We start from the raw sequence: 25,133 nt of genomic DNA on the forward strand, positions 1-25,133 counted from the left end.
GCTCGCAGGTTCGAGACCCACCTGGGCAACTTGGCTAGACCTCATCTCTACAATAAATAAAAAATTAGCCGGCGTGGTAGCGCGCCCCTGTAGTTCCAGCTGCTGGGAAGGCTGAGGTGGAAGGATCACCGGAGCCCAGCAGGCCAAGGCTGCGGTGGCCACCACACTCCAGTCTGGGCGACCAAGTGAGACTCCAACACACACACACACACACACACACACACACACACAAACAAGAAAACAAATGCATATACTCACAAACAAATTAGCTAAATTGAAATCTATGACTTTAATTTTGTGCCTAACTCAGATTAGGAGAATTAAGCTTTCAGTTGTAAAAAAAAAAAAAAATCCATCGTATTAAAATTATGTTTAATAGGTGTTATGAAATTTTGATTTTCAGTCCTAGGATGGAAACTCTACTGGTTCAGCAAAGAACATTCATTTAGAAATGCACTCAGAACTGGGCTTGGTAGCTCAGCCTGTAATCCCGTGCCTTTGGGAGGCTGAGGTGAGTGGATTGCCTGAGCCTGCGAGTTTGAGACCCTTCTGGGCAGCGAGACCTCATCTCTACAGTAAAATCACAAAATCAGCCAGGTGTGGTAGCGCATGGCTGTAATTCCGTCTACTTGGAAGGCTGAGGTGGAAGGATCGCCGGAGCCCAGCAGGTCGAGGCTGCGGTGGCCAGGAGCGGCCACTGCACTCCAGTCTGAGTAACAGAGTAAGACTCCAACTCAAAAAAAAAAAAAAAAGCTGATGTTTTCATAATTATTTACTTGACACACATACAAAGCATTTTTAATAATGAACTGTTTTCTTTCCTTCTTTTTTTTTTTGAGTTGGAGTCTCACACCGTTGCCCAGGCTGGAGTGCAGTGGCATGCTCATGGCCATCCCAGCATCGACCTGCTGAGCTCTGGCAATCCTTTGCCCTCAGCCTTTCAAGCAGCCAGAACTACAGGCACAAGCTTTCAAGCCTGACTAATTTTTGATTTATTGTAGAGACAAAGATTCGCCATGTTGCCTGGGCTAGTCTGGAACCCGCGAGCTCAGGCAATCCACTTGCCTTGGCCTCCCAAAGTGTGGGGATTATAGACTGAGCCACCAAGGCCAGCCAATGAACTGTTTTCTTGATAAAGTTTATTTGGTTTAATATGTGAAATTCATAGTGCAGTAGATTGCTTAAAAAATGGAATGTAGTTTTTCTATTCTCTGTATCCATGACTCTCTGCAACTCCTCTCAATAAAAGTAATTATACATCACTTGGTAAATCAGGAGTGACCTTGCAACACCCTTTGGTCAACAGAATGTGGCCTCAAAAAACCTTGTATGCTTTCACTCTCTTTCCTGGAATACTGCCAAATTGCCACATGAATATTCCGAGTCTAGAATATTGAATGATGAAAGACACTTGGTCTGGTTACTCATTTTGCCTTAGCCAATAGCCAGTCAAACACCAGGCATGTGAGTAAAGTACAAGGTCTGACAAATAAGTTCATTCACTTATCCTAGAAAAAGTGCTACATACATCATTGCTGATTATCACTGCAGTCACATTTGAAGTACTCCCTTTAAGAAGCTGTGTACCTACACCAGTGCTTAGTTCACCTATCAAAGCAGTTTTGAAACTTTTTTTCTGGAATGGCCATCAGAACTGTCATATTACCCTTGATGTCCTGATGTTATCTCAATGTCTTCCTTTCAATATTTCCTTTATCTTTGAGTAAAGTAAAAAGTCATTGGGGGCCAGATCAGGTGAGTAAAAATGGTGCTTCAATACAGTTATTTGTCTACTGGCTAAAAACTCCCTCACAGACAGTGCTGTATCAGCTGGTGCATTGTGGTGATGCAAGACCTCCTTCAGGTCATTTTTTGCTTACACCTTTCTCATGCTAAGATTTTCTGTTAATATTTTTCGGTTTCTCTGCTGATATTTATTTGGTCTGCTGTGCTTCTCACACTCAGCTGATGATTTTGACACACAGTTTGACAAGTTTTTGAAATGATTATTTTTGTCAGTTCTGCTCATTACTGGTCATCCTGACCTCTCTTCAACAGTGACACTTTTTATCCTCTCAGAAAAATGTTTAACCCATTTGTACACTACCATTTTTTTTATGGCAATATCCCCACTAACGTGGAGTAACTTGTCCCTAATTTCACTTCCTCTCTTGCCAAGTTTAAAAAGAAAGTTGATGGTTGTTCATTGCTCTATTCAAGCTCCAACATTCTCACATACAAAAACCTGCAACAATAATGAATGCCATTCAGCAAGACACTGCTGCACATGGACATGAACACAGCTGTGAGCCATCGGTATACCCAGTTGATATTGATATACCAAGTTGTTTGTACTGTGCTGCCGGTGTAAGTGCATAGTGGCAAATTTATTTGTCTGACCTTGTATTTTAGATAATCCGTTCAGTCAATCCATCAGTTGGCTGCAGACACCTGAGACAGCCTAACCAAGATCAACCAAGCCTTACCTAGATTGTCAGAGCAACACGCCTGACCCACAGAATCAAGAATTACACCAATTGCTGTTTTATTAAGCCTTTAAGAAGTAAGACCCATGGAGTTGCTTCCTGTTTTTGTAAATTAATTTTTATTAGAACGTAGCATCAACTATTGCTATATGTATTGGCTACAGCGTTTCCATGCTACAACACTAGAGTCAACTATTTGTAATAGAGACTTTATGACCTCCAATAACAAAACTCATTTCTATCTGGTCATATAGAGAAAAATTTGCTGACTCCTATTTTAAACCACCATATTTTGAAGGGGATTGTTATGCAGAATTAAGGAAACATGTATAGCTAGCAAACTATTTTGAGTAATATTTGCTTCCATTGAATACAGTACCATACTATATAGTAATTTCTAATTTATAAGAATTTTTAGACTTTCTAAATTTTACTATTTTTTAAACAAATATTGAATTATTTAGGATTCAACATAAACCACCACTGCACGAAATAATGGTAATCTAAATGTGCACAATCTGACAAAAATTCTTGTTACATGTATCACTTATATTCTAGAATGTTGGTGCAGTCTGAATACATACACATGCTACATGTACACATACATGCACACATATATAATTTCAACCATGTAAAATTGTTGTTTTTTAGAAAAAAATCAAATGGTAATAATTTCATATGGTGAGGAGTAATTTTATTCCAGGGGTGACAGATGCAATTGAAGTTTTGGGTGCAATTTAAGAGGGAGAAATAGGAAGACAAGAGAAGTGCTGTTATTTAAGCATACACTTGAAGAAAATATAAGGGATGTTGTAGATATCTAGGTAAAGGCAATTCCCAAAGAAAAAAATGGGAAGTATAGTGATCTTGAAGTGAGAAAGCATCTGACCTGTTCAAATAATAGAAAAAGACAAAATCAAAGTAAGGAGACTTGTAGTAGATGCTGAGATCAGAGGGGTGATGAGTGGGTGAAATACTCAGTACAGTTGTGCTGACCAACATATTAGCCACCACTGAACACTTGAAACAGAACTAATTTAATATGAGATGCTACATAAATGCAAAATATGAACCAGACTTTGAAGACTTAGCATGAAAAAAAGAATGTAGGAGTTATGGTAAGATGGCTATGGCATAGGTGGAACTGTGAGATTATCCAAACGTGAGTTCCCAAAAAACTCTTACTTTCCTTCCCACACCCCCTTGCCCACTGCCAGCTGCACCTGTCCAAGGCCCGGAGACCCTCAGTCCCACACAAGGCCGGCTATTGTGGCCCCTCGACTGCTGCTGCTACACTATAGGTGGCCCCGACCCTGGCTGCTTGGAGATCCCAGCTCCCTCCCTGGCTAAAAAATCTCACCCAGTCCAAGCTGCCACCTGTGGAGGCCCTTGGATACAGCCTTGTGGAGATCTGGGTTCCCTTGCTGGCTACACTGATCTGCCTGGCACTCAGCTGCTGCCAGCTCCCTCCCTGACTGGGCTCCCAGCCCAGCAGCCCAGTGTTCACTCCTCAGAGTTCCAGCTCCCCACCCTGTGTTCTGGGTCCCTGCCCAGTCCTATTTCAAGCCACCATCACCCAGGGAGGTTCTAGGTGCCTACCCCTCAGAGGTACCAGCTCCATTTCTGGCTGAAGTGCCCTGTGTGGGGCCCAAAGCCACTGTTACTGCTCACCACCTGCCCTTTGGAGCTCTGGTCCCACTCTGGCTTAGGCATCCAGTGTGCGACTCCATGGTTGTGTTAGGGAAGAGTATATCTTAAGGAGGTGCTGATCAGCCACTCTCAGCTCTCAGCTAAAGACGAGGGAACTTACAGCTCCTTCCTCTACCTCAGGCCACTGGTGGCACACCAGATCCAGTGCCCAGCTGTGCTGTTGATCCCTGGTGCCTCACATGCCACCACAGCCCATCATAGTGGATCACCCATGGACCTGGACAAGCAGAGAGAAAGGACAGGTGGAGAGAAAGGATTCATGGAAGAGGAGGTGCCCACCTCAGCCATTTTCCAGGCAGAGATTTGCATTGCCCTGCCCACCTATGAGCAGAACCCACCTTGGTTTCTAAGGTAACGTCACTAAACAGGAGACAAAAGTCCCTCCCCTATGCTGAATCAGTTACAGGGAACTCAGCTTTGTGGATCTCTCAGACAGCAAGCCTAAGGAAGAAACCCATGCTGGGAGTAAATCTATCTGCCTGCAATGAAAGCAAAGGGGAGAGGCTAGAGGTCAGAGATGAAGAGACTTTAGATACTCAGGAAAGATTCCAGAGCTAGTCTTGGTTTATATTTTGACTTTTGATTTTACTGTTTTGACTGCTTTGCTCACTTTTGTTTGCTTTTTGATTTAGACTACCTGTTTGTGTTGGGGAAGAACACATCAAAAGACATGATTTTATTGAACTGTCTTTGTGTGATTACCGGTATGCTTTAGGGAATTTGGTTTGACTGTTTTTCACTCTTCTGGCCTTGTATCTTTTTTTCATCCGTTAGTTGGTATGTATGTCTGTTTTCCCTCTCACTCATCTCTCTTTCTAACTTCCCCTTCTTCTTCCATTATTTTCCTTTTTTGCACCTCCTTTTGTTCCAGGGAGCAAACCTACAACCTGCTGCATGGACAGATTGTAAAGCAGTGGGAAATAGTTTCCAGTGTGCCCATACACCTGTTGGTGGTTACTGGTATCAGCAAATAGATTCTGAATCACAGCTCCCCTCTCAATTAAACCTCAAAACTGCAAAAAGTATACCCCCCCCAACTAATACTCCAGGCTCAAAAGTGAACAAAGCCAGAGGACCCTCATAAGGAAAAACAGGAGATTGAACAAAAGAGGTAAAAGCAACACCACCTTCTCTGAAAAACAGAATTAAAGAAGAGGAGGGAAAGGGGGAGGGTGAGAAAAATCTACACAAATGAAGAAAAACCAAAAGAAGAATATGGGTCTTTCCCAGACCCCTGGGAGGACAGACACTGAGAAAACTGAGTTCAGAATGCAAACAATGAAGAGGATCCAGAATGACTGGTCTCAAACTACAAAGCTAGATGTCAAGACATTAATGAAGAGATTAAAAAGAATTAAGGAGAGACAAGAAGAAACTAGGAAGGAGTTGATAACTGAAATAACAGTAATAAAAAATACTGTGAATGAAATAAATAATAAACTGATAAGCATGGAAAGCAGAATTACCCAAGCAGAAGAAAGAATCTCAGAGCTTGAATACTAAAATATAAAACTACCCAAACTGTCAAAAACATGGAAGAGAAGCTTAAAAAGACAGAACAAAACTTTCAAGAGATGAGCGATTACATCAAGAGACCAAACCTAAGAGTGATTGGACATCCTGAGACAGAAAGAGAGACAGAGAACACCCTAGAACAAACATTCCATGAAATTATTCAAGAAAACTTCTCTATCTCATCAGTGATGTGAAAATTCAAACACAAGACATACAGAGAACCCCTACATGACAACAAATGAGAAGACCAACTCCCAGAACATAATAATTCACCTAAACAAAGTAGGTATAAAAGAAAAAATCCTGAAGTCAGCAAGAGAAAAAGGTCAGATTACCTACCATGGAAGACCAAATAGAATAGCAGCAGATTGGCTGGGTTCGGTGGCTCAGCCTGTAATCCCAGTGCTTTGGGAGGCCAAAGTGAGTGGATTGCCTGAGCCCGCAGGTTCGAGACCTGCCTGGGCACAACAAATCAAAAATTAGCTGGGCGTGGTAGCATGCGCCTGTAGTTCCAGCTACTTGGAAGGCTGAGGTGGAAGGATTGCCAGAGCCCAGTAGGGCGAGGCTGTGGTGGCTGGGAACGGCCACTGCACTCCAGTCTGGGCAACAGAGTGAGACTCCAACTCAATAAAAAAAAGAAATAAATAAATAAATAAAGAAAGAAAGAAAGAAAGAAAGAAAGAAAGAAAGAAAGAAAGAAAGAAAGAATAGTAGCAGATTTAGCTACAGAAACCCTTCAAGCTAGGAGAGCTTGGAGCCCTATCTTCAAAGTTCTAACAGATAAACAATTTCAATCAAGAATAAACTACCCAGCCAAGCTAAGCTAAGCATCATCAGTGAGAGAGAATTTAAATCATTCCCCGATATCTAATCCCTAAGAATTTACACTGCCACCAAACCACCTCTATAAAAAACACTTAAGAAAGTATTAAACATAGAAGAAAAGGAAAAAAAGAATAACATTCTTCACAAGAGTAAAGGAAAAAGATGAAAAACACACATGAACCAACCTCAAAATCAAAATAAAGACAACAAACAAACAGGAACAACAACAACGCTTTAAGAACCTTATGATAGGGATCAACTCTCACATTTCAATAATTAGTCTGAATGTGAATGCACTAAATACCCCACTGAAAATACATAGAATGGCAAAATGGATAAAATATCACCAGGCAACAATATATTGCCTCCAAGACACTCATCTCACTAGAAAGGACACTCACAGACTCAAAGTAAGAGGATGGGAAACAAAACTTCAGGTGAATGGAACACAAAAGAAAGAGGAATAGTGATCTTAGTTTCAAAATAAAATACTATTTAAGCTATCAAAAATTTAAAAAGATACAGAAGGCCACTATATAAAGATAAAAGGTTCGATCCATCAACAAGAAATATTCATCCTAAACATGTATGCAGCTAACATAGAAGTCCCAACTTTCATTAAGCAGCATTTAGGTAAACTCAAAAAAGATATTGAATCTAACACTATCATAGCTGGTAACTTTAATACCTCACTCACAGCCCTAGACAGATCATCACGACAAAAAATCAGAAACGAAATCCGAACCTCAAAGTGACTCTTGACCAAATGGACTTAATTGATACCTACAAACACTCCACCCAATGACCACAGAATATACATTCTACTCATCACCGCATGGAACATACTCTAAAACCAACCACATACTTGGCCATAAATCAAGCATAAACAAATTTCAAAGATTGAAATTTTGTAATGCATCTTCTTGGAGCACAGTGGAATAAAAATAAACATAAACACCAACAAGATTCCCCCCAAACCCACAAAGACATGGACACTAAATAGCATGATGCTAAACAACTCCTGGGTCAATGATGAAATCAAAACAGCGATGAAAACGTACCTGGAAACAAATGAAAATGAAGAGACATCTTACCAAAATCTCTGGGATGCCATGAAAGCTGTTGTAAGAGGGGAATTCATATATCTACAAACTCACAAGAAGAAAATGGAAGAATCACAAATTAACAGCCTAACAAGTCACCTTAGGAATCTGGAAAAGCAAGACCACCAAAACCCTAACTTCAGGAGAAGAATCCAGATCATCAAAATAAAAGCCCAAATCTGGGACATAGAAGACAAAAAGATAATACAAAAAAATAAATGAAACAAAAAGCAGGTTCTTTGAAAGGATAAACAAGATCAATAGTCCCCTAGCTAGACTGACCAAGAAAAAAAAAGAGAAAAAGCCCAAATAAATACAATCAAAAACACAAAAGATGAAGTCACATCTGACCCTGAAGAAATACAAAAGATCATTAGAGACTACTATGTACACTTGTACAGAAACAAACTTGAAAAACTTAAGGAAATGGAAGACTTTCTGATATCGCACAACCAGCCTAGGTAGAAACAAGAAGAAATCAAGACACTAAATAGACCAATAACAATCAAGTAAATTGACTATGTAATAAGAAAACTACCTACAAAAAAAACAGCCTTGGGCCAGATGGCTTTCCAGCAGAATTCTATAAGACATTTAAGGAGGAGCTGATACTAATCCTACTGAAAGTATTCCAGGCAATTGAGAAAGATGGAATCCTCCCCAAATCATTTTATGAAACTAGCATCGCATTGATACCCAAGCCAGGTAAAGACCCAACAAAGAAAGAGAACTATAGGCCAATATCTTTGATGAACATAGATGCCAAAATTCTCAACAAGATCCTAGCAAACCGGATTCAACAATACATCTAAAAAATCATCCATCATGACCAAGTAGGCTTCATCCCTGGGATGCAAGACTGGTTCAACATTTATAAAACCATAAATGTAATTAAATACATCAACAGATGTCAAAACAAAAACCACATGATTATATCATTAGATGCAGAAAAAGTTTTTGATAAAATCCAGCTCCCATTCTTGATAAAAACACTCGAACATCTAGACAAACGGGGAACACATCTCAAAATAGTAAAAGCCTTCTACGAGAAACCCACAGGCACCTAAACACACAAAAACTGGAACCATTTCCCCTGAAAACTGAAACAAGACAAGGATGCCCACACTCACCCCTCCTGTTCAATATAGTACTGGAAGTCCTGGCTAGAGCAATCAGAGAAGAGAAGGCAGTCAGGGGTATTCAAATAGGAAAAGAGGAAGTCAAGCTATCTCTCTTTGCAGATGACATGATTGTGTACTTGAAAATCCAAGAGAATCTGTCCAAAACCTCCTTACACTGATAAAGGACTTTGACAAATTCTCAGGATATAAAATAAATGTGCAAAAGACAATCGCATTTCTTTACACCAATAATAAACAGAAACCGGAATAATAAGCACAATCCCATTCACAACAGCCACACAAAAAATGAAATACCTTGGCATCTTCCTAACCAGAGACATGAAAGACCTTTACAATGAAAACTACAAAACACTGCTCAAAGAAATCAAAGATGACACAAACAAGTGGAAAAATATCCCATGCTCATGGATCGGAAGAAGCAACATTGTGAAGATGTCCATCTTACCTAAGGCAATCTATAGATTTAATGCAATACCCATCAAATTACCAGCAGCATTCTTCTCAGAACTAGAAAAAAAAACAATACAGGAATTCATATGGAAACACAAATGACCAAGAATAGCCAGAACAATCCTCATAAGAAAAAAAAAGCAGGAAGTATCACACTACCAGACTTCAAATTTTACTATAAAGCTACAATAATCAAAACAGTTTGCTATTGGTACAGGAACAGGCATATAGACCAATGGAATAAAATGGAGATCCCAGAAGCAGAACCTTAATTTCTCAACCAACTCATCTTCCACAAAGCCTCCACCACTTACTACTGAGGAGAGGAGATCTTATTCAGTAAATGATGCTGGGAAAACTAGCTGACAACATGCAGAAGATTCAAACAAGATCCCTATCTATCCCCATATACAAAAATTAACTCTAAATGGATCAGAGACTAAATGTAAAACCTCCAACCATAAGAACCTTAGAAAATGCAGGACACACCCTTATGGAAATTGGAACTGGCATTCAATTCCTGAACCCGAAATGCACGGGCCATAAGAAATAAGATAGACCAGTGGGACCTCATTAAACTGACAAGCTTCTGCAATGCCAAAGAAACTATCAATAGAGCAGGGAGACAGCCCACAGACTGGGAAAAGTATTTGGCAACTCGAAGTCTGACAAAAGCCTAACATCTTGGATCTACAAGGAACTCAAATGTGCTGAAAAAATAAACAAACAAACAACCCCATTATAAAGTGGGCAAAAGATATTAACAGACACACCTCTCAAAGGAAGACATCTGGGTGGCCAACAGACACATGAAGAAATGTTCCACCTCACTAATCATCAGGGAGATGCAAATTAAAATTACACTGAGATACCACCTAACTCCAGTCAGAATGGCAATTACCAATAATTCAAAAAATAACAGATGCTGGAGAGTATGTGGTGAAAAGGAAACACTTCTACACTGTTGGTGGGAGTTTTAACCAGTGCAACTTCTGTGGAAAGCAGTGTGGCAATTCCTAAAAGCTCTAAATATCGACCTCCCAAAAGACCCTGCAATCCCACTACTGGGAATATACCCTGAAAATCTCAAATCACTCTATAAAAAAGATACCTGCACACGTATGTTTATCACAGCATTGTTCACAATAGCAAGAACCTGGAACTAACCATGCTGTCCATCGAAAGAGGACTGGATTTTAAAAATGCGGTACATATACACGATGGAATACTATGCAGTCATAAGAAAGAACAAAATTATGAATTTTGCAGCAACCAGAATGGAACTAGTGTCTATAATACTGAGTGATCTCTCACAGAAACAAAGATCTGAGTATCACATGTTCTCACCCATATAGTGGACCTTGAACATCTATCATAATACTTTAAGAAAAGGATTGACAGTGGTGGGAAATTATTGGGGGGGGTAGGGAGGGGAAGGGAGGTAAGATTAATGGTAGTCAATATCTGTCTGGGGATGGGGAGACACCCCTTATCAATAAAGGTGCCTGAACAATGCATATTTAGTATACCTAATCCTTAACTATACCCCACAATTTTAAAATAAAAAATATGTTTAAAAAAAGGAAAAAAAAAGAAAGTTGCACATGTCAATGACTTTTATACTGATTACATGTTTAAATGTTAATGTTTGTATAAAATGGTTTACATAAAAATTATTAAAATTCATTTCACCTTTTTCTTTTTACATTTAAAAAATATGACTACTATAACATGTAAATTTATATATATGGCTCATATAATAATTCCATCAGACTTCTCTAATATAGAGTCTAATGGTTTAATTTCAAGACTGTGACATTTACTGTGAGTGAAACTGCTCTTTACTGAGAACAGTTTGTAATTAGTCAGTGGCAGAAGCAGGAGGACCATTTTTAGGGATATGTCATTTACCTGAGCAGAAAATGAAGATGGGAACTTGGAACACAATAAAATTAATAAATAAAAGTGGTAAAAAGTGTTCTGATTTTAGATATATTTTGAAGATAGAGCTATTGGTACTTGCTGATATAACTAATGTGACTTGTAGGGGGAAAAAGTTAAGAATGTATCAGTAATTTGGATCCAAACAACTGCAAAACTATGTGTCAATAATTGCAATGAAGAGGATATAAAGAATGAGGTCAGAAAGTCAAGTTGCAATTAACTTTGTAAACTTACCACTGTGTGCTCATGTTGGCAGCATGATACAGACAACTTGGTAAGATTTTGTTGACATGTGGCAGTGTCTTATTGAGTGACATTTATTATTGTTGTTGCAGATTTTTGTGTGCCATCATTAGAATGTCAGAGTTTGAATTAGAGCAATGAACAAATATTAAATTTCTTGTTAAACTTGGCAAGAGTGGAAAAGAAATCAGGAACATGTTAGTCCAAGTTTGGTGGCATAATGCTATGAAAAAAATGGCAGCATACACATAGATTAAATGTTCTTCTGTGGGTACAGATAGTATCACTGATGAAGAGAGGTCAGAACAGCCAGTAATGAGCTGAGATGAAGAAAGCATTGCAAAAATTTGTCCAATTGTCCAAAATCATCAGCTGACTAAGATTCATAGCAGACCAAATAAACATTGATAGGGAAGCAGAAAAATCTGAATTCAAAATCTCGGCATGAGAAAGGTGTATGCAAAAATGATTCTGAAGGAGCTCTTGCATCACGACAAGCACTAGTTCACACAGCACTGCCTGTGAGAGAGTTTTTAGCCAGTAAACAAATAACTGTTTTGGAACACCCTTTTTACCCACCTGATCTGGCCCCCAGAGCCTATTTTCTTCACCTGAAGAAAAGAAAATATCAAAAGAAAGAAATTTTGAATGCATTTATAACATCAAGGGTAATATGATGACAGCTCTGATGGCCGTTCCAGAAAATTTTTCAGAATTGCTTTAACAGGTGGACTGGCATTGGTGCATAGTTTCCTAAGGGGAGTGCTTTGAAGGTGACTATAGTGATAGTCAGCAATACAACATGTAGAACCTTTTTCTAGGATAAGTTCATGAAATTAATTGCTACACCTTGTAGAATAGGTAGAGGTAAGAGAGATTCAGTTTGAGATATGATAAGAATGCAAATGTTGAGTAAAATTTTGAATAAATAAATTTGTATTTCAGGATCTTAACTCACAGAGTAAATGAATGAATGTGGAGAAAAAGGAAGATACCCTGAATCTGTCAAATATCTGCTTGCACTGATAAAGGACTTGGACAAAGTCTCGGACAGCCATCAGACACATAAAAAAAGTACTCAGCATCACTAATCATCAAAGAAATGCAAATCAAAACCACATTGAGATACCACCTAACTCGGGTAAGCGTGGCCACCACTAATAAAACAACAACAGTTGCTGGCAAGAATGTGGGAAAAAGGATCCCTTCTACATTGCTGGTGGGAATGCAAACTAGTGCAACCTCTCTGGAAGACAGTGTGGTGATTTCAGAAAGAACTGGAAATTGGCCTTCCATATGACCCAGCAATCCCCCACTTGGAAATATACTTGGAAGAACTCAAGTCATTCTACAAAAAAGATACCTGCAAAAACATGTTTGCTGCAGTTCTATTCACAATAGCAAAAACATGGATCTAACCATGCTGCCCATCAAACTGGACTGGATTTTTAAAAATGGTACATATACACAATGTAATATTATGCCACCATATAGAAGGACTAACATTTGGACTTTGCAGCAAGTTTGGTGGATTTATAATCTATCATACTCAGTGATCTATCACAGAAACAAAGAACAGCGTACCCTATGTTCTCACTCTTAAGCAGACCTTGAACAATTATCATAATAATATAAGAAAGGGATTAGCAGTAGTGGGAATCTGCCAGGGAAAGGGGGCTGGCGCTGGCAGTTGAGGGAAACTGCCAGGGGAGGGAGGGGCACACTTCATCAACAAGGGTACCTGCATAATGAACATTTGTATAACTAACCCTGAATTGTACCCCACATCTTTAAAATAAGAAATAAATAATTTTGGAAAGGTATGCATTAATTTATTATATAGTGTAAAATAAAACAATGTATGCATTACTCAAATAAAAGGAAAGGTTACATATTATATGCATGATTGACCCAGTTATTCACTTTGCAATTATCCAGAAATAGAATGAATGGAAAAGAAATGAAAACACTATGAAGAGACTACTAACTTTGGTGAAATTAGCTTTTGTGTGAGAGGGAGGTTTTATGTCACATGTCAATTGTTTGAAATATTTAAAAAATAATATTAAAGTATTAATGAGTAAAAATTCAAACTTGAAGTTTCAAAATCTTTTGAGACAAAATTATCAGGTATTTCCATGTAACTCCCTATATCCAACAGAAAACACTTAACCTCAGTATTTAAATAGACTAAATTTTCTGTGGCAATCTCGTCAATCTAAATTTCCATCATTTCCCTTTTGAAAAAGACTCTTTAAAGCAACTTGAACTGATAACTCATTGGCTAAGACATAAAAGTATTACAAATCATTATAATACTATTGCTGCAGGAAAATTAGTAGAATCACTTCTGTTTAATGAAAAGTCATCAAATCTGGGCTATGTCCACAAAGATGAAAGAAACTTATTATTATCTTAGTCATTCCAATCAATTGTACAGTTTTCAGACTAAAATTAGAGACTTTTTTTGTCTTTAGCCACTCTCTAAACATGCAAGCCATTAGCTAATTTTGCTGCTATTTTCTTCAGAATACACATGGCTCTACTCATTTTCTTTTTGGCAGATGTGCAGAGAAAACATAGTAATTGGGTTTGGAGAAAAGGGTATCATATTGTTACTTCATTATTTGCAGGCTACATGGCCTTGGTTAAATTCTCCATCATCTCAGAAAATAGTTTTCTCAAATCAAAAATACAAAATAAGATGTTTATCTCAAAAAAGTTGGGAAAATCAAATTACATGAACAAAAACTGCTTAGTAAATGGTAAACAGAAGTACTGATATTTTACTATTTTATTTTCAAGTCTGATTGGAGCCATAATTATGTTATGTTAAATTGCTGTATTTTCACAACCGATTTTATCTCATCCTGCAGTATATTTTAAAAATAAAATACAATTTTTTTCTTTAAAAAAAAGTATACATAGTATGCCATAAATTATGAAACATAAGCATGGAGAAAGGAAAGGAAATATGCCAGTAAGTTAGCAATCAACTCTGTATGAGAGACCAATATTAGATTTACATTTTATTATTTGTTCTTTAGGTATTTTCTCAAAATGTCTGCAAGATATATCTATGGTATACACAGAAAATGTTCTATCTTTACTCTACTTGTAACTTATTTGAAATGAATACTTATATTTTTAAAATGTCAATCGTCCTTGGTTAATAAAAATGTATAACTATTTAACAGTCAATTATTGAGTTCATTTTGTATACACTTCCTTAACTTGCTTGAGTTGACAATGAAATATAACAGAGTGTTTGTTTTCAAAAATGTAAAATATTTGAGTGGTATGTAGATTTAAATGACTTAATAGAAGGTAATACATCACTAGTACAAATAGTTAACCTTTATGGTATACAACCTCTCCTTTGATAGATACCTGCAAAAACATTCTGCTTAAAAAGCCATTTAAAAAACAAAATGTGTGTTTTATGTAGGATCTCTATTCTGGGTATTATTCTACATGTTCAAAGAATACCTTTGTTAAATAATAAAGACTTAGAAATATGTAAATAAAAAACAGATTTTTAAACACTCTCATAGTGCCAGTCTCTCTTCAGTATGATGGTCCTAATAGTGTCATTTGTCAGCAGCTCTTTCCTTTCCCTCTGCCTCTGAGTAAGCAGCACACAGAGCCAAGCCAAAAACTGAGATGTAGTATTAGATACCATCTGTGTTGCTCATCTGATTTCAATCCAAATTGTCTTCAAGCCAATCATGGAACCAAGTGATGAATTTGTGACTAGGGTAAGGAATGAAAAAGACATGATGTGAAGCTAGAAGAGCAGCATCAAGCTTCCAGGCACAAGGGGGTGTTTTTTCCATTTTGCAAATTCCATTGTGGGAAAAGAGATTTTAGGCCTAGAAAATTATAATATGCACAGAGATGGGGGAAAAAAGCATAAATAAATGCGTACATATGTGTAGACTCAAACATTCACTCTGTAGATGTGATTTTGTATTTAAAGGTGCTTACTTATTTCAAAGAAGAGTTTCTATTTAGCAAATCATCACCAGTTTTAAAATATAAATAATGAAAATTGAATGTATGTGTGTGTGTGCACATGAATATTTAATTCAAAAATGCTTTATTTCTCAAAAGAGTTGAGGAAAGCAGGCAAACAAAAGATCGTTGTATATATCTTTATCCCAGTGACAGACATCTGCTATGTGAGTCACTAGTCTACTAGTGATTCATCAGCTAAACACATAAACAAATCAGTAGCTTGATTAATAATAAGTTATAAAGAAAACAAGTCCTCATTTATTTTGGTCATTGCTATTTTGTTTTGTTTTTTAATTGATCATTCTTACCTTTTATTTTCATGTTTTTCTTCTTTTCAACATATCTTGAACAATATTCTTGATTAATTTTGGGTGAATGATGGCAATATTATGGCACAAAGCAAGATAAATGTTCATAAATCAAAATACTATTTCATTTACATGTTTTATATTAAATAGGTCTTATTTTTATGAAAGGCGTCAAAGACCAAGAAATATTTACCTTTGAACATTAATGAACCATATAATTTTAGAGTTTAGAAAAGTATTTCTGTAGGCATATATTCCTCTATGAAGTATTCTGAACATTTTATACTATTAACAAGAAAAGTTAAATCACTTATGTAAATTCCATGATGCATTTACACATTAATGAATAAAGAAAACAAATATAGAACTACTTCTAGTAGTTCCTCTCCCCCAGGACTGCCACATTTCATAGACAAAAAATATTTTTATCAACAAAATACATCTGATTTTAGTTAAATACACGGTTTTTTAATTGGGTAATGAAATATCAATTTGTATTAACATTGTAATTTTATTATCAAAGTATATATTATTTGTAAAGATTGTTGAACAATATTTAGCAAAATGTAATAATTTATTCAAAAGGAGTTCAAAACCAAATGTTCTAGGAGATATTTATTTTTATTGTTTGCTTGGTTTTTGTATTTTTCTACAGTTTTTTTTTCAGTTACTCACATACTACTTTATGCAGAAGTATATTATATTTGAGGGTAAAAATTGATTACTTTATTTATCTACTAAGTGACATATTCGCCTAGCTAGGAAAATATTTTTTAATAAGAACATAGTAAAATAAATGCATTACCATGAGCTAGATATCAAGGCTTTCGTACTGAACGATATACTTTCAATATAATGATCTAACACAAGCCTGATACTTTCAGAAAAATTATATTTATTTCTCTCTAGAAGGGGGTTGCTCCCTCATCACTGAACCTAAAATTACAACTTTTATATTGCAAAAGTGCAAAAACAGGCTAAGAGTTACTTTGTATACTTTAACTTCAAATATGTGATCTGCCAGATTTTAATCTTTAATATATTAATACAAAATCCCTGAGAAAGCACTTACTACAGTTCTGACTCAAAACAGTACTCATTAAATAATGTTTGCTACCATTATTATTTTTCAACAGATAGACATTATTTTCAGATTTATTTTCCCTAGGTTATACATATTAACTTTTGAAAAATAATCAAAAGTCTATTTATTAGTATATATTAATTTCTTAACATAAATTCCAACTTCCCATTAATTTTTTTCATTTTTCAGATACAAACAAAACAACATAAAAAAAAATAATCTGTTTATGCCATACTTATGAGCATCCTAAAACCTTCCGCCAATGTGTGGAGTCTAGCAAAGGCTGTTAAACTGTGTATTGTATATTTATTCACATAATTGTGTCTTTATGATTTCAAGTAGGGTTTAAAAGTGCTTGCAAGAACATTAATAGGTAGAATTCAGAATATATGAATTAGAAAAATATTGAGAAGCAAAAATTAGAGTGGCACAAATAACTGAAGTTAGTATGCAACATACATGATTATATACTTGATTGAGATGGATCACAAATAGTTCCTAAACTATCCATAAGTAAATTGGACCATGGCTAGGAACATGGCTTACAGTGTTTGTAAGATAAAATTCAGTCAGACATTTAATAGAATTAATCTCCTCTTATCATTCAGTGTAGAAAAAAACATATTGTGTGAGTGGCTACCCATATGGAGAAAACAGTGAAATCTAGTGAATATATTTCACCATATTCTTTAGTGAAAACAGAGAGGCAAACTTCCCTCATTACAAACTATTACAAAATGACAAAGTGCAATTCAAGAAAAGCAATCTTATGGAACACCAAAATGATATTTTTCCTAATTTTCTGGTATAATCCAAAGAATCATCTGTTTTTATGGGTTCCATATTCTGCAGATTAAAATAGATGTACATTGTGAAAAAAATAATATTTTAGCCCACATGAAAGATAAAACTATACGGAGGTTTTCTTAAGTAGACCAGGGCTTGAATTTCCATTGTAAAACAAAAGACTCTAACTCTTCTCATTACCTTACCATCTAAAAGGAAATATCTTGTTTTTCTTCTCCAAATAAATGAAGCACAGCAAGAGAAATAAGGAAAGACAATTTGGAAAAATAAATTTCATAAAAACATGAACTAAATTATAATCTTATAAAAACAATAAAAACATTTCTTCTTTATTTTTGCCCAGAATCAGCACCCTTTTTATGCTGTGTTCCTAAACATATGATAAATCCTTACTATTCCAATGATGCATAATTATGTGCAACCAAATAGTTACATTTTCCCCAGTTGTTTATAAAATGCTTAGTTAGACATCAGGTAAAGTTACCTGAATAAAATTAGTTTAAAAATAAGTGTAACCACTGGCACACATATTAAAAAGAATAGTAACATATGTAATAAGAAGGAAGAGGAGGAAGAGGGGAGGCCGAAGAAGAGGAGGAGGAGAAAGAATAATTACTACAGCCTATCAATGAACTGCTTAATACCAATGTCCATGGCAAAAACCGTTACACAAGTTTCCTGGTTGATGAATGAAAAAATGTTTTGGAGGTACTGAATGAGAAAAAGGAGTTAAGAATTCCCTCTTTATATGTTTGTTTGCTTTCTTTTGAAAATAATTCAAGAATTACATTTTTAAATGTGTATGCCAAACCTTATTGCTACAAAATTAAAGGATCAATACTGCAAATTATATAAGTCAATTGTTACCATAAGATTCACTTGTAATCCTTATATTGATTAGTTATTTTTAAAAATTTTATTTAATTGTAGAGATCTGGGATTCAAGTAGGGGTTAACAACATAAGTAGGTTGCAACAAGGAACTCAAATGAGCTGTAAGTGAAACAACAAATAACACTATTAGAAAGTGGGCAAAGGACATGACTAGAAATTTTTCAAAGGACAATATACAAACAGCCACAGATACACAAAAAAATGCTCAACCTCACTAGTCATCAGAGAGATTGACTTATTTTATCTCTAGAAATGTTTTCAAATGTCTACTATAAAGTCTGAGTAGTACATTTCTCTGATGATGTTTAGGTGAACATATGATCATAATACATTACCTGGCCTCAGAGGGTCAGTTGAAAGGGGAGGGTTATCTTAACAACACAACAAGTATTATGTTCGCAGAAGTGTTGGAGGAGTTCTGGAAAAAACTGCTAGTTCGGTTGTGAGTGTAGGAAAAGAACCAGTGAATAAAATGACATATGTTGAGGTGTGCAACTGGAAAAGGAGTTTTTGACAATAAAAATGAAAAGAGAGGTCATTTAAACTTTATGGCAGATTTATTCATTTTGTAGGTAAAGAAAAGAATAAATATTACCGAACTAAAAAGGCAAATTACAAAAAAATAAAGCTGATTGCAAAAATTAAATACAAAACCGACAGTATGGGATGGGCATAGTGGCTCATGTCTGCAATCCCTTTGGAAGGTTGAGGTGGGAGAAACTAGCCTGAGCAACAGTTTTCCCTTCCCTAAAAAGAAAAAAAAAATAACTAAAAAACTAAAAAATTAGCTAGTAGTAGTGGCAGGCACCTGAAGTATTGACTACTGGGGAGTCTGAGGTGGGAGGATATTCTGATACCAGGGAGTCTGACAATTCAATGAGCTATGATTGCATCAATGTACTCCAGCCTGAGAGACACAGTGAAACAGGAAGGAAAAAACTAAAAGAGGGATGGAGGAAGGGAGGGAGGGGGGAAAAAAAAAAGGAAAACAGTGTGTAACAAAAACGGGGCAGTAGATGTCTACCTAAGTAAAGGCAATACAAAGTCATTACAGTGTATAGAAAACTTGAAAACAAATAAATTTCTAAAATCAACTGCTACATAATTGCTGCAGTTACTGTTGAGTTTCAAAATATATGTGATCTTCAAACTAGTGCATTTTTTATTATTTATACTTTCATAAACTCTGTATTCTAACTGGAAGACTACACACACTCATTCAAGATTAAATTCACAACAGTTCAGAATCATTCACATTTGCTTCAGGCATAGTTTGTGCTCCAGCTCCTGTGGTATTTCATATTCTTGTATTTAAATAATAGATTAGACATCGCACAGTGATTGTAAAGACAAGAAACACAATTTATGTTACTTTACTTTCATTCTGAGATCACTTGGAGTTTTTATTTGTATTTTAAATTTAAAGCAATGAGCAAAATTTATGAGTGTAACATTTTACTTTGCTAAAGATATTTTAACAAGAACTTAAAAATTAAAATGTATTCTCTTTTTGGTACATGGTCATTGTGCTGATTAAAACTAAGAAAATAAAACTATATCAGTGGCATAATTTTCTAGTTGCCTAAAATATATATTTCACACGAATTCTAGGTTTATTAAAATTCACTTTTGATTTATTGTAAAATTATTGTGCTGACTATAGTGAACCAATCGTATGTATACATTTGTCATTTAAAAATAAACTGAGCTGGGCTCGGTGGCTCAGCCTGTAATCCCGCACCTTTGGGAGGTTGAGGGATTACAGGGATTGCCTGAGGGATTACAGGGATTGCCTGAGCCCGCGGGTTCGAGACCCGCCTGGGCAGCGAGACCTCATCTCTACAATAAATCAAAAAATCAGCCGGGCGTGGTAGCGCATGCCTGTAATTCCGGCTACTTGGAAGGCTGAGGCAGAAGAATCGCTGGAGCCCAGCAGGTTGAGGCTGCAGTGGCCGGAAGCGGTCACTGTACTCCAGTCTGGGTGACAGAGTGAGATTCCAACTCAAAAAAATAAAAATAAATTTAAAAATAAATTGAATTTGAGGCCAGTCATGGTGACTCATGCCTGTAATACCAGCACTTTGGGAGGTCAAGGAAGGAGGATTGCTTGAGACCAGTAGCTGAAAACAAGCCAGGGCAACATGTAAGACCCCATCTCTACAAAATCAAAACAAAAAATTAGCTAGGCATATAACATGTGCCTATAGTCACAACTAATTAGGAGTCTGAGGCAGAAGGATCACCTGAGTTCAGGAGGTCAAGACTGGTGAGTTGTAATTGTGCCCCAGCACTCCAACTTGGGCAACAGAGTGAGACACAGACTCAAAAAATTAATAAAGAGAGAAAAGAGAGAGAGAGATAAATTGAATTTTAAGAAATTAAAAAGATACTCTTTTTGTACTATAAGATTTTTTATTATTGACTTTTTATTTTTACTTGATTTTTTTTCTACTGGAATGAATGTAAATATGAAGTTGAACAACAGAAAATTTACATGGCCTGCTTGTCCTTTTTGGTCATTAATTTCTGTTCATTTCACAGTCATTTCTGAATATAAATTTGCCATAATAGGAAAAAATAAAAACATATCTATTTCAGTTATTCAATACACTAAATATACTTCATGAGGATTGGCAAGCTTTTCCTATAAAGGGCCAGATAGTAAATATTTCAGTGCTTATAGATCCTACAGTCTATGTGACAACTTAATTCTGCAGGTGTAGTATGAAAGCAGCCATAAACAATATATGAGTGCTTTTGTGAGAGCTTTTCAACAAAAATGTTATTTACTAACACAGGCACCAGGCCGGATTTGGCCTTTAATAACAGCCATGGCACTTTGCCCTGTAGTATGAATGACAGAAGAATAAAATGACTGAAATTGACATAGAGTTATTTTATAATAATTACTTTTGAAAACCTTGTCTATTATACATTTTTTTTTTTTGAGTTGGAGTCCCACTCCGTCGCTCAGATTGTAGTGCAGTGGCACGCTCCCGGCCACCACAGCCTTGACCTGCTGGGCTCTGGCGATCCTTCCGCCTCAGCCTTCCAAGTAGCTGGAACTACAGGTGCACGCTACCATGCCCGGTTAATTTTTTATTTTATTGTAGAGATGAGGTCTCGACAAATTGCCCGGGTGGGTCTCGAACCCGTGCGGGCTCAGGCAATTCATTCACCTCGGCCTCCCAAAGCGCTGGGATTACAGGCTGAGCCACCGAGCCCAGCAGATTATATTTTTAAAAGGCAAGAAACAGATGAACAAGAAACCTAAAATTTGACAATGACACTTTTTAATTAGATTTTCTTCTTCATTTTAGAAAGATCCTATTTATCAGAAAATGAAATTTGTATTTGTTTAGAGGGTCACTGGATTTCAAGTTCAAACATGTTGCCTTTATTATTATCAGTTTTACCTCCTACTAATGTAAGCTTGATACTGTCTTTCTTTACTTGCTTACTCTCTATATTACTCTCTGAATGACCCAAGTAAAATAACTATATTTTTAGTCTTTCCAGCACTGATTATAAAAAGTAGAGTTTAATTATCACTGATAGTGCTGTAAAACTCATTCTTAGACTCTATATCCATAAATTATTCTATTATATTGTAGGCCATGTATGGGGATGAGACATATGATTTATTTTTAGTAAGAACATGGATCAAATCTGTGAAACATTCAATAGTACAAAAGGCATTGTAAAAGGTACAATAAATAGGGGAAATTAATGCTAAAAAAAAGTTTAGTTCAGTGGATGAATAATTTTTAAATATGGATAATTTTTATATGCTTAAATTGAAAAACAATTATATAAAAATTTTGTTTTGCTTCTTTGTTTTGCTATTATTCTAGTTAATTCTGAAACAATGTAAGAGATTTCATCTTGGTTTTATATACACATATACTGTGAATCCATGTACTAATTTACATGGGTAAAAAATATCCAAATTTTCTATGCTGATATTCAAAATAACTATTTCAAAACCGAGGTTCTAGTAAGCAACATATGCTAATTTGTCTCAGTGCTTCTCTTACTTTATACTTTACAAATTTGAATATTTAAGAAGAGTTGATTTGTGATGAAGCATGACTTTGTCATAAGATCTCAGCAATGAAGCCTTAAAAAAGAGCAGATTGTCCTTGCCCAGGGAGTTTTCCCTTTAAGATGTTATCAGTGAAGTGTAGAAAAAAATATCTAATACCTTTTACTATTTACTTCACTTATAAATATCACAGAGGAATATTAAAATGATATTAATAAATAGAAAGTATACTCAATCATTTTTCATCTCACACCAGATAAAGTTTATTACTCTGATTTCACACCCCAGACTTATAGAATTGTATCATCTCAATGGTCTTCTTGATTGAGAATAAATGCTTCATTAAATTTAAATACAGCAATCTAATAACAATAGTAAAATCAGAGAGAATAATGACTGATGCTAAAGGAGCACACATATCACTTTGTGGAATATTTCAACTTCTAGATGAAATGCAAAGTTTTTGATATTCACAACTGCATAAAAAAATGGAAGGGATTGTGAAATGAATTGAGGCTATAAATAAATCAAACTTCAATTAAGAGTAATTTTCAGTGCAAAGAGATCTTGTTGATTGTTTTTGAAAAGGGAAGTATAGAAAAAGAACAAATAATTATGATTCACAGGTTAATGGCTATGACAACTAGGTAGGTAGTGATGAACTTAATTGAGATGAACAATAAAAGGAGAAGAACAGGGTATATTTTTTGAGGATAGTACTGACAGAGTTCTTTCTTTTTTTTTTTTTTAATACATATAGTGTCTGAGATTTCTTGATGACCTTCAGATGGAGTCACTGAAAAGGAAGTTAGCAGTCTGAATCTGAAGCTGAAAAAAGCCTGTGCTGTAGATAACTCCCAAAACTATTTTCTGGGCCTCAGACAAAAAAAAGCCTACTGTTTATCTCTTCTTAGATGTCACAAAATCATTAATAACTTCCTGAGTTCAAAGTGTCCCCTTACCTAACTCCAAATATACTCTTACCTTACTTAAACTAATTGTTATTTACTATTCTCTATTTCATTACTAAATGGCATTTTCAAACATCCTATTCTACAAGCCAGAAATTTAAGCAATACTTTCCTCAAAGCCATCTTTGACATTTAGGAATTTCGTGAACACCAAGGATCATCCTCAAGAATCTCCTCTTCCTTGCCGGGCTCGGTGGCTCAGCCTGTAATCCCGCGCCTATGGGAGGCTGAGGTGAATGGATTGCCTGATCCCGCGGGTTCGAGACCCGCCTGGGCAGCGAGACCTCATCTCTACAATAAATCAAAAAATCAGCCAGGCATGGTAGCTCATGCCTGTAATTCCGGCTTCTCAGAAGGCTGAGGCGGAAGGATTGCCGGAGCCCAGCAGGTCAAGGCTGCGGTGGCCAGGAGTGGCCACTGCACTCCAGTCTGGGCCACAGAGTGATACTCCAACTCAAAAAAAAAAAAGAATCTCCTCTTCCTTCCTGTGCCATGAGAGACCAATCTGTCAGTTTTGTCATCTAAATTTTCCTAAAACCCATCTGTATTCTCTACCTCAACTTTTACTTTTCTAAAGCAATTACTTCCTAAATGATCCCACGTTTACTCTTTCTGTTTGCATTGTATTGTCCTAACTAAACCAACATCTATTTTGTAAATATAAAAATATAAATCTGATCATGTAACTCTTCTACTTAAACATTTTGTAATAATGTCTCCCCAGTGGTCTTAGGATAAAGACCTAACCCTTAAACTAGACTGAACTAGAGATGTATCAATTTGCATACCCTAATTTTATCTTGTTTCACTCCTCCCTTCTTTTTTCTGAGTCAGAGTCTCACTCTGTCACCCAGGCTGGAGTGCAGTGACAAGAACACAACTAACCACATCTTCAACTCCCTGGGCTTAGGTAACCTCAGTCTCCCAAGTAGCTGGGATTATGATTATGCAACATCATAAACACCTAGCTATTTTTATTTTTATTTTTTGATTGACAGGAGATCTCTCTAGTTTGCCTGGTCTGGTCTCAAACTCCTGAGCTGAAGTAATCCTTCCACTTTGGCCTCCCAAAATACTGGGATCATAGAAATGAGATACCAAGTTCAGCTCTTTCATTTCCAATGACCACTTTTTTTCTTTCAAAATCCCCATGCTCTCATATTTATATGGATATATAAATACATGCATCCATACCTTTATATCTCTATCATCTATCTATATTTGTGTGTGTGTGTGTGTGTGTGTGTGTGTATGACTAAGAATCATTTGATGTGAGAAATTGAAACTGAATTGAGATATCATCAACAGAAAGACATATTATTGTGAATTATATGAACGCTCACAGAACTGATAAGATGGACAGAGAAACAGGCACAGAAAAAAAAAAGAAAAAATATTTCTCTAAAATCTCGAGAGCAGGATCAATTCAACATTTCCATATTAGCAGTCATACAGTAATGAAAGAACTTCAAGTTTATTTCCATTTTTATTATCTTTAAAAAAAAAATCACTCAAAGAAAATATGTGACTGAGCTAACTTAAATTTTTAAACATTCTTCCCAAGTGAAAAGCAAGTAATCTTGACCAATA

Source organism: Carlito syrichta, unplaced genomic scaffold, assembly GCF_000164805.1.
Source record: "Carlito syrichta isolate Samal-C Ts95f unplaced genomic scaffold, Tarsius_syrichta-2.0.1 Scaffold308343, whole genome shotgun sequence".
In the NCBI taxonomy this organism is placed as follows: Eukaryota; Metazoa; Chordata; class Mammalia; order Primates; family Tarsiidae; genus Carlito; species Carlito syrichta.